This window comes from Lactuca virosa, chromosome 3, assembly GCF_052849685.1.
Source record: "Lactuca virosa cultivar CGN04683 chromosome 3, Lactuca_virosa_CGN04683_v6, whole genome shotgun sequence".
Classification (NCBI taxonomy): Eukaryota; Viridiplantae; Streptophyta; class Magnoliopsida; order Asterales; family Asteraceae; genus Lactuca; species Lactuca virosa.
Window position 1 is genome coordinate 300,757,372 of NC_136428.1, and position 10,698 is coordinate 300,768,069.

The window sequence follows — 10,698 nt, forward strand, 5'->3', positions numbered from 1 at the left end:
GAGGGGGAGCGGGAATTTGTGTATAGATCTATATGGGTTTGATACCCCGCACCTTCGCTGTTCGCTACAGCTAGACCGGCCAGTCTAGGGTGACAAATGTCTTAAATAAAACCGACGCCTGAAGAACATCAGAACAGGCACTCCGTCATATTAGTATGGTTATAATGACTCACTAAGAATATAACAGTATGTTTTAGAAAATTACTCAAGTTACACCTTTCGATTTTAGACAACGATTGTTTTGAGTACTATAAAACGAAGCTTTTATTACACTAGTCTTAGGGTTTTAAGACCACCATCTTATACATCGGAAAATATAGGATTTTCTGGAAAAAAAACAATTTTATACGATTTCGAAAAACGATAAACTAAAACACACATGCAACTATACCCGATTAGAATCGAAAACTTACAACCATCTGATAAGAAAATATGGGATTTTCTGGTTTTACCAGCTACCACAGATTTTTATACAAAATGCTTATGAACTCACCAACATATTTTATGTTGACGCTTTTCAAACGACTTGTATTCTCAGGAAATCAATAAGCAGGTCAATGACATGGGGATTCAAGATCATTTTGTCGTAATTTGGAATTTATTCAATGTTGTCTCTTTTGTGTATTTTCAAGAACATGAACAATATGTAAAAACAATGTAAGATTGTGATATTGATGTATGATGTTTGGATTTGCTATGTTTCATTTATATTCAACTGTTATGATACTGCACAATCAAGTCACCCACCTCCGGACTTTTCCGCCGCTCTGGTCCGGGGGTGTGACACATCGGGTTGGAATGCCAACATACTATGGGTCCAATCATCCCCGGGATGGAATACCCTCGACCCACAACCATCGGATTGGAATGCCCACATGCTATGAGTCCAATCATCCTCGGGATGGAATACTCTCGGCCCACAACCATCGAGTTGGAATGCCCTGGTCTGTTGGCTCTCGCACAAAACAGGTAAGCCTCAACCCCAATCAATCATGTGCACATATATCAGATAATCACATAACAGTCTACAGACAGACAATCTGATCTACAGATCACTAAGCATGGTAACATCCTATCTACCAGGATACCGATCTAACTGATCACACTAACAATAAAGCAGGATAACAATCCAAAGGGTCGGCCTTGGTGCCTTCGACCCTTAAGTATAGTGAGGAAATCTCACTTCACAATGTCGAACTGTAGTGATAAGATCAAACTCCCGAATCACAGCCACGAACTCCACCATCTATAACCACCATAGGACCAAGTCCATCAAAATTCCAAATTACCAAAATACCCTCAGAAGCCCAACTGGTCAACCCTTGGTCAAAGTCACAGTCAACGGTCAAGGTCAACAGTCCATGTTGACCCAACTCGTCGAGTGCAGCTTACTGACTCTTCGAGTTCCTTCAGAACTCAAAGAATCGCGAAAAACCCCAGTCCACTCGCCGAGTTTCCAGACAACTCGTCGAGTCCATGTAGTGTCCAAAATATCTGGAAGGCCCTAACCAACTCGTCGAGTTATCTCACTAACTCGCCGAGTTCATGCAGAATCTAGAAAGTGGGAAACCTTCATCAAACTCCCCGAGTTGGCTATCCAACTCGTCGAGTTCCTTCAGTCCTTTTCTCATTCAGATGCTTTTAAGCGAAACCAAGGCTCCAAACTATAGATCTAGCCTCCTAGGGTGTAGTTACCACGTAAAGTTGCTAACTTTACGTTCATGCAAGGCGCCAAGTAGCTAAAACATTCAATACTAGCCTTAAGAAGAGGTTTTGGACATGGAGGAGGGCTAAAGCTTCATAAAGCTTGAGGTTTTATATCCATAAGGGCATAGAGGAGTCTAGATCTGAAGTTACAACTTCAAACCATGGACCAAACCAGCAATACTTCAAACTATGCTAGAAATGGCCCTAAGCTCTTAAATGAAGAGATCTAACAAGAGAATGATCAAGGTATGACTTTTTACCTTCAAATGAATGCCAAAACGATGTAGATGCTGGATCTACAAGCCCCTTCTCGTTCCAAGCTCCTAAATCTTCAAACCTCTTCAAGAAATGCACCAAGTACACACTTTTAGCCTCACACACACACACACACACTCAAAATAGGGTTAGATCGATTAGGGTTTGCTTCTGGACGTGAAAAGGTAGTAAGGAGGCTGGAAGGAAGGACTTAAGGTCCTTTAAATAGGGTGCAAACCCTAAAAATTAGGGTTTTCATGCACAGGCTCTACTCGTCGAGTTGGGGGTCCTCCAACTCGTCGAGTAGGTTCCATAAACCACGCGGCCATATCCGTCTCTACACAACGAGTTGGGGCATCCAACTCGTCGAGTAGGTCTCTAATAAGGAATATAAAACTTTAAAATTTATACCTGGGAGTCGGGGTGTTACAATTCTCCCCCACTTGAACTAGACTTCGTCCTCGAAGTCTGTTACGGTGAACAACTCCGGATAATGCTCCCGCATCTCTGCCTCCGGCTCCCAAGTCCACTCAGATCCTCTCCGGTGCTCCCATTGTACCTTTACGAAAGGTACCCCCTTGTTCCGTAGACCCTTCACTTTCCTCTCCAGAATGGCCACTGGCCTCTCCACGTAATTCAGGCGCACATCAACCTGAATATCATCTAAAGACACCACTGCCTCCTCATCCAGTATACACTTCCGCAATTGCGAGATGTGAAAAGTGTTATGGATCTGACTGAGCTCCTTCGGGAGATCCAGTCTATATGCCACCTTGCCAACCCTAACAGTAACCCTGAATGGCCCAATGTATCGGGGACCCAACTTTCCCCTCTTCCTGAAGCGAATCACACCCTTCCAGGGTGAGACCTTTACTAGCACCATGTCACCAACTTGAAACTCCAACTCAGATCGGCGTCGGCCGGCGTAGCTCTTTTACCGACTCTAAGCAATCTGCAGTCGCTGCCTGATCTACTGAATCCTCTCGGTAGTCTGCAGAACTACCTCTGTCCGACCCATCACCATGTGCTCAACCTCACCCCAACAGACAGGGGTGCGACACCTCCGTCCATACAATAGCTCATAAGGTGGAGCACCAATACTGGAGTGAAAGCTGTTGTTGTAGGAGAACTATGCAAGGGGTAGGTAAGAGTACCAGCTCCCTCCGAAGTCAATAATGCAAGCTCTCAGCATATCCTCTAGGGTCTGTATGGTCCGCTCACTCTGACCATCTGTCCGTGGATGATAAGTTGTGCTGAAATGCAGCTGCGTACCCAATTCCTCATGGAACTTCTGCCAGAAATAGGAGGTGAACCGAACATCACGATTTGACATGATAGAGACCGGAACTCCATGGCGAGCAACGATCTCGTGGATATACACGTCGGCCAGATTCTCGGTCGATGAGCTCTCCCGGATGGGCAGAAAATAGGCACTCTTGGTCAGTCGATCCACGACGACCCATATAGCACCATATCCCTTCGCTGTCCTTGGCAACTTGGTGATAAAGTGAAGGGTTTTGAGCATTCTAACACTCCTATGGTGTACATACAACCCTAGATGCTTTAGATCTATGTTTTCTCTATTATACATGCATACACTCAATATTCCAAAGGATCATCCTAACTAGCATACAATGAAGCAGAAACAACATGAAATACAAGTTAGATGACATACCTTTTAATGTAGTTGGAAGCCTTGAACCTTTAAGAGATTAGCACCAATAGTATGAATGCCTCAAATGGAATCACAACACACCTAGGACAAAGGTGGCTCTTGATAGAGAATCTTGTTGCATTAAAACACCTCCATGAACTCTAAGAACATGTTAGAGGTGTTTTTAGGCTATGGAGCTCATATTTATATGTAGGATTCCAAGGGTCATGGGTTAACCCTAATCCGTACCCATAGGTTTATGATGCATGGTTCATGTGGCCCAACTCTTTATATATCCATACATAAACTTACTCCAACATGGATCATAAGCCCAACATATAAATATAACTAATTTACAAAATTAGTCTCCATAATTCTTGATCAATACTAATTAAATCATATGATTTCACTAAATTAATTCCAAACTAATTCTTGATCAATACTAATTAAATCATATGATTTCATATTAATATATTAGAACTTATAATATATTAATAAACCATAAATAACCTCTTCTCAAAAGTCCATCCTAAAAAATTGTTCTGATGATATGCAACCCAAATGGACCATGCTACTCTCGGGTCAAGCACATACCAATTATAGTTATGGAATTAGACACTAATCCAACAGTCTGCCACTTGGATATGTCTAATAACTATTATTGCAAGTACGACTTCACAACCCGACTAGCAATCGTAGCTCTTAAAAGCCGTTGTCGAACTCTGACCTAGTCAATGACGTGTCCATTAGATAAGGGATCATATATTCCTCTATTCTAGATATCATATGGACTGAGACATGGATTATAGTCATTATCTCTATCCATTTGTTGTTTCCCGATTTCCGATTTATGATGACCGACTAATTGAACAAATCAAATTAGTCCACGCCCGACCGAGCACTTAGGGTTGTCATCACTAAATCATCGAGGGGCCCACAGATATCGCTTTTATTCCTCTAAGGGTAAAAATAATGGATAAACTTCAACTCAAATTCTTGCTTGTACTTACTCATCTAATCACACAAAATGATATGTTTTGTAACACCAAGTTACTGGTGCGTTTACATATGTCAATGTGCAACCGACTCGCAACTACAACTCACATGTCTCCGTTTCAAGAATATAAGATATTATCGTCTCATGATCACTCGTGATAAAATCCATGAAGTGATTTAAATGAGCGTGGGTTTAATCCAATACTCGAATCTTATTCCAGGAGCACTCATGAACACTGCAACTATTTCTAAAACACCTAGACAAACTACAGACCCATTCATGATAGTCTTACCTCAATACCTACTTCCAAAGTATGATTGACTGTGGATGGTTTGAATAACCTAGTTATTCGGGAAGTCAAAACATGCAAAGTGAAACACAAGAATAATACTAATCCTATATGGCCCCAAAACTTTGTGTGCCATATTGATTACTCATTATTCATTGTATAATGTTTCGAATAATCAACTTAATACTTGAATTAAAACAATAGTCGTCCCATGCTCCAAGCATGTACACTATGTTTGTCTATGGTCCTTACTTTGTGAAATAGATCAATTGACAACACTTTAATGATGCTCAATTCACAATCTCAAATCCTTACCATAAACGTAAGAATATCAAATTCTTGCCATTTATTGTAACATGTTAGATTCTAAACTTATATGCAATGATCCTTTTGTAATGATTATGCACAAAACTCACAGAGACTTGGCAACATACATTACAAAGTATTCCATTGGAGAGAAATTCCATGGAAATGAAGTCTCACATTCAAAGTACATTCCTTTGAACATCCTTCTTGCATTAAGTTTTCTAATCTTACACAGATTTAAAGAATGACTTCCACTTATGGAAACATTTCCATATTCCCATTTTGACTATCACTTCTAAACAAGAGTTGCCTCTTTTTAGAATATATCAATATGGTCATTTCCAAAATTTACACCATACTTCCAAGTGTCCATGATCAACCAATCTTTGGTAAACCTCAGATTGTCCTCGACAATTGCTTAATCACTTTAGTCATATACAGTTCTGGTCCTTTTTCCCTCTTAATGCCCTAGGAATTTGGAAAATTCAAAACACATAAATATTATAGCATATGCAATTGATCCTATACCCGAAGCATATGGGATACGATTCATAATGTCTCACATAAAGACATGATACTTGACCAGTCTTTTGCTATAATGTTTCTATTTGCCATGTTCTCACAATTCGGACTATGAAGAGGGATGCTGTAATCATAATCGAATTTTGAGAACGCAATTAACATGTCCATATACAAAATTTCCTTATGTTGAACCATTCCAACATAACATTCATATATATACTTGACTAAGTTTGATTAAAATCTGAATCTAAGCTTTTAGAATTGGAATGAAGTAAAATTTCTGTCACACCCCAAAACCGGAACGGCGGAAACGTTCTGGGGTGGAGGACGTCATGTACAGTATCACAACAAAGCATAATAGTAAACAAGCAACAACATCCATTGCATTAATAGAATAATTTTAATACAAGCGTGTTCTGTATAGTATGTAAGACACCAAAATGAATGATCAAAATAAAAGATGAGTCTTGTATGTGCTCCATCTTCTCAAAAGCTTCATCGGTACCTGTCTACTGATGACCTGAGAATACAAGTTATTTTGAAAGAGTTTATCAGCATAACGCTGGTGAGTTCATAAGTATTTAGTGTCATTGCTTGCATAAAAATGTTTGTAACAACGTAGTGAAAATGTTCATAATTGTTTGTAAATGTTTGTAAATAGTTAAACACTCTAGAAAATCCTATATTTTCTACTGAAATGTAGTCTTCTACCAAGACCCGACTGTTTGTATGTTTGCTCTTTTGTAAATGTAAGAGTTTTCCCCAATAAAACCATCATTATGAAAAATATAGTTTACTTAAATGTGTATGTGACAAAATCACAAAGTAAATGTCATAGGAAAATAATGTTTTTCCTGACACTGTTGGTCATAGAGTGATGAAATACAGACTCCAGGTAGTACTAAATGTACCGTACACCTCGGGGAGTCTAAAGTAATAAAAATGTAGACTCCAGGTGGTATTAAATGAACAATACGCCTTGGAGAGTCTATTTTACCTTTAATTCTTAATTGGTTAATTAAAGGTTTGAATGTGAACTCCTACGTAACCATGCTGATCGACGGCTGAATAACTGATGACCCTCCGGTGTCATATGTAGTGAGGTAACATTCTGTCACCCCTTGGCCTTATAAGCTGGGACTGTAGCTAGCAGTCGGGGTGTGGGAGTGTCTGTCCCGTATATATCTATACACACAATGCCCGCTCTCCCTCCAGGAGACTATGGTTACAAAGTGATACCACAATGAAGTGTCGTATCGAGAAGTAGTATGTCACATTCTGATTATCGTATTCAAGTGTTTGTATAGTATGTCATAGTGTAGTGATGTTTTCTTTGTACTAGTAAATAGTATATTCTCTTGTATAATGTATAATATGTTTTCGTGTATAGTGTATAGTGTGTTCTCTTGAATGGTATATAGTGTGTATTGACTCATAACTGTACTGGCTCTTGTATGTATCGTTGTAATAGTAATAGTGAGTAGTAAACCCTTAACTATACCTATTATAGTTAAATAGTATTGTTGTTTGTATGCCTTCGTTATACAAAGGTACTGAACTGAAGTGAAAGCTTTTATATCCAACACCTATATATAGAATATATAACTAAGATTTCAACGACATTCGGTCAAATAATAGGATACCCTAAGTCCACAACCAAACAAGGAACATGAAATAAGGTGAGCTATCAGTCCTAAGTCCTTCAAGTCTTACTTATATAAATATATTGGTGTAGATATGAGTTTGAAAATCATGTAAGTTTAAAAGTGTTTGGAAAACAGTTTTAACATATGACAGAGTTTAATAAAAGGTTTTGAAGTGCTTGAAATCCATAAGTTTGATAGCAATTTGAAAGTAATAGTAAATCTTTCTGTTTGTTCTAGTTATTAATCACATGTGATTAAAGCAATAACTAGAATGTTTCAACTTGTATTCCCCCCCCCATAAAAGCATTTAAAATCATTTCAAAGGTTGATTAAGGGATATGAACTCACCTGTAGTGAGTGATACGAATGTAAGATCGATAATGGATGCTAAGTGTCAAGTGAAGTCTTGAGCGCACGTACGGATCGTATTTAGCATATAATGACATATATATGTATACAATTAGTGCATATTCAACTAATTAAGAAGGATAACATCCTTATAGTCTAGGAAACACTTATATGGAAGTGTTACAATCACAAATGATTGCATAAAAGGAGTGTATGGTCACAAAATGGAGCTTTCGGTCCAAGTGGTATGTCCCTAGGAGTTTTCGGTCCAAATGGCTTTCGGTTCAATGACTTTTCGGTCCATATGGTTTTCGGCCTAAGGAGGGTTTTCGGTCTAAGGAGATGTACTAGACCGAAAACACCTTTTGTTCTTGGATAATGACGATTTCAAGGCCCTAAATCAAGTATCCTTACTAGATAACAAGTATAGGAGATAGATACTTACAATATGGAAGCAAAGAAGGGTGTTTTCGGCCCAAAACACTAGTGTGTGTTCTTGGTGTTCTTGGTGAAATGAAGAACACTTGAAGATCTATGAAAAAGAGAAGATTTCATGGATGAAATCATGTATAACTACTAGATGATGTGTTGTATCAACAAATCAAGAGAAGAAACACTTACATTTTTGGAAGATTTGGAAGAGGCTCTTATGATACTTGAGAGAGAATGTGGGTGTTCTTGAGTTTGGAAGTAAGAAATGAGGAAGGAAGGAGTAAACTCGTGCCTTAAGCATGAGTTCTCGGTCAAAGGGGGGTTTTCAGCCCAAACCCCTCATGTTTGGCCAAAAACACCACATTAAGGTGTTATTTGTTTTATTTGTTCCCCAATAATCCTAGAAAATACTTCCTTTCATTTGTTCTCTCGGAGAATTAATATTAAAAACACCCAAACGTACTTTAAACTGAGCTAAAAATTAGCAGAAATGAATTTGACTTTTAATTGAAGTGTTTGACTGTAGATTTCGTACAAATGAAAATTTCGGGTTGTCACATCATCCCCCCGTTAGAGGGAATTTCGTCCCAAAATTAGAGCTCAAGCAACTAAGTTATTACAAATAACTAAGTAAGAAGATGAGGATATTTAAGTTTCATTTGATCCTCGCGCTCCCAAGTGAACTCCGGTCCTCGCTTGGCGTTCCAGCGAACCTTCATAATTGTGATGCGACTTTGTTTCGTTCGCTTGACCTTTCGGTCCATGATCTCTATAGGTTCTTCCACGAAGTTGAGGCTCTCGTTGATCTCGATCTTGTCGAGTGGGATTACAAGAGTCTCGTCGGATAGGCACTTTTTCAAGTTCGAGACGTGGAAGGTAGGATGTACGTTACTAAGCTCGCGGGGTAAGTTGAGTTTGTAAGCTACGAGGCCGATTCTAGCGAGAATCTCGAAAGGCCCTATGTATCTTGGATTTAGCTTTCCATGCTTTCTGAAGCGTATCAAGCCCTTCCAGGGTGAGACTTTCAAAAGGACTCGGTCTCCTACCTGGATATCCAAAGGTTTCCTCCGTTTGTCTGCGTAGCTTTTCTGTCGGTCTCTAGAGGCTTTCAATCGTTCACGAATCTGAACGATCTTCTCTGTCGTTTCCCGTATGATCTCCGGACCCGTGAAAGTGTTGTCAAGAACTCGTCCTTTAGCTAACTGAGTGTCACGCACCTCAGCCCAGCACAGAGGGGATCTGCACTTCCGGCCATAGAGGGCTTCAAATGGAGCAACCTTGATGCTCGTGTGATAACTGTTGTTGTAGGAGAATTCAACAAGGGGTAAGTGAGTATCCCATGCCTTCCCAAAGTCGATCACACAGGCTTGTAACATATCCTCTAAGGTTTGGATAGTTCTCTCACTTTGTCCGTAGGTCTGTGGATGGCAGGCCGTACTCATGTCCAGCCTCGTTCCTAGGGAGCTTTGTAATGACTGCCAGAACCTCGAAGTGAATCTACTATCTCTATCGGAGATAATAGATATAGGAACACCATGCAGTCGAACGATCTCCCTAATGTATGTTCTTGTGAGCTTCTCCATTTTGTCAGTTTCCTTGATGGGCAGGAAGTGTGCAGATTTGGTCAATCTATCGACGATGACCCAAATGGTATCGAGTCCACCCGTTGTCTTGGGCAACTTGGTTATGAAGTCCACAGTGATCCGCTCCCACTTCCACTCAGGTATCTCCGGTTGCTGAAGTAGACCTGATGGTTTCTGGTATTCAACCTTGACCTTGGCGCAAGTAAGGCATTTACTCACGAAGGTAGCAATCTCTGCTTTCATGTTAGCCACCAGTATAGCTTTTTAAGATCCAGATACATCTTATCTGAACCCGGGTGGACGGAATATCGAGTGTTGTGCGCTTCCTTCATGATCAAGTCTCTGAAGCCACCGTGTCTCGGTGTCCAGATCTGGTCCATCAGATATAAGGCTCCGTCACCCTTGACTTCCAAGTTCTTATCCATTCCATGTAGGGATTCTCCCGCCACATTTTTAGGTTTTAAGGCTTCGAACTGAGCCTCCTTAATTTGTGCGGATAGATGCGAATGGATAGTCATAGTTAATGACTTGACTCTTCATCCAGAATATTCTTTTTGACTTAGGGCGTCTGCTACCACGTTGGCTTTACCCGGATGATAACGAATTTCGCATTCGTAGTCGTTCAGTAGTTCGACCCACCGTCGTTGTCTCATATTGAGCTCCTTCTGGTTGAATATGTGTTGTAGGCTTTTGTGGTCTGTAAAGATAGTGCTTTTCGTACCATACAGGTAGTGTCTCCAGATTTTCAGGGCGAACACAACCGCTCTTAATTCGAGATCGTGTGTGGTGTAGTTGACCTCGTGTGTCTTCAGCTGTCTTGAGGCGTAGGCGATGACCTTTCTTCGTTGCATCAGAACACAGTCGAGCCCCTGGTTGGATGCATTGCAATATACCACGAAGTCGTCTATCCCTTCGGGGAGGGATAGTATCGGTGCGGTGCATAAGGCTTGCTTCAGCGT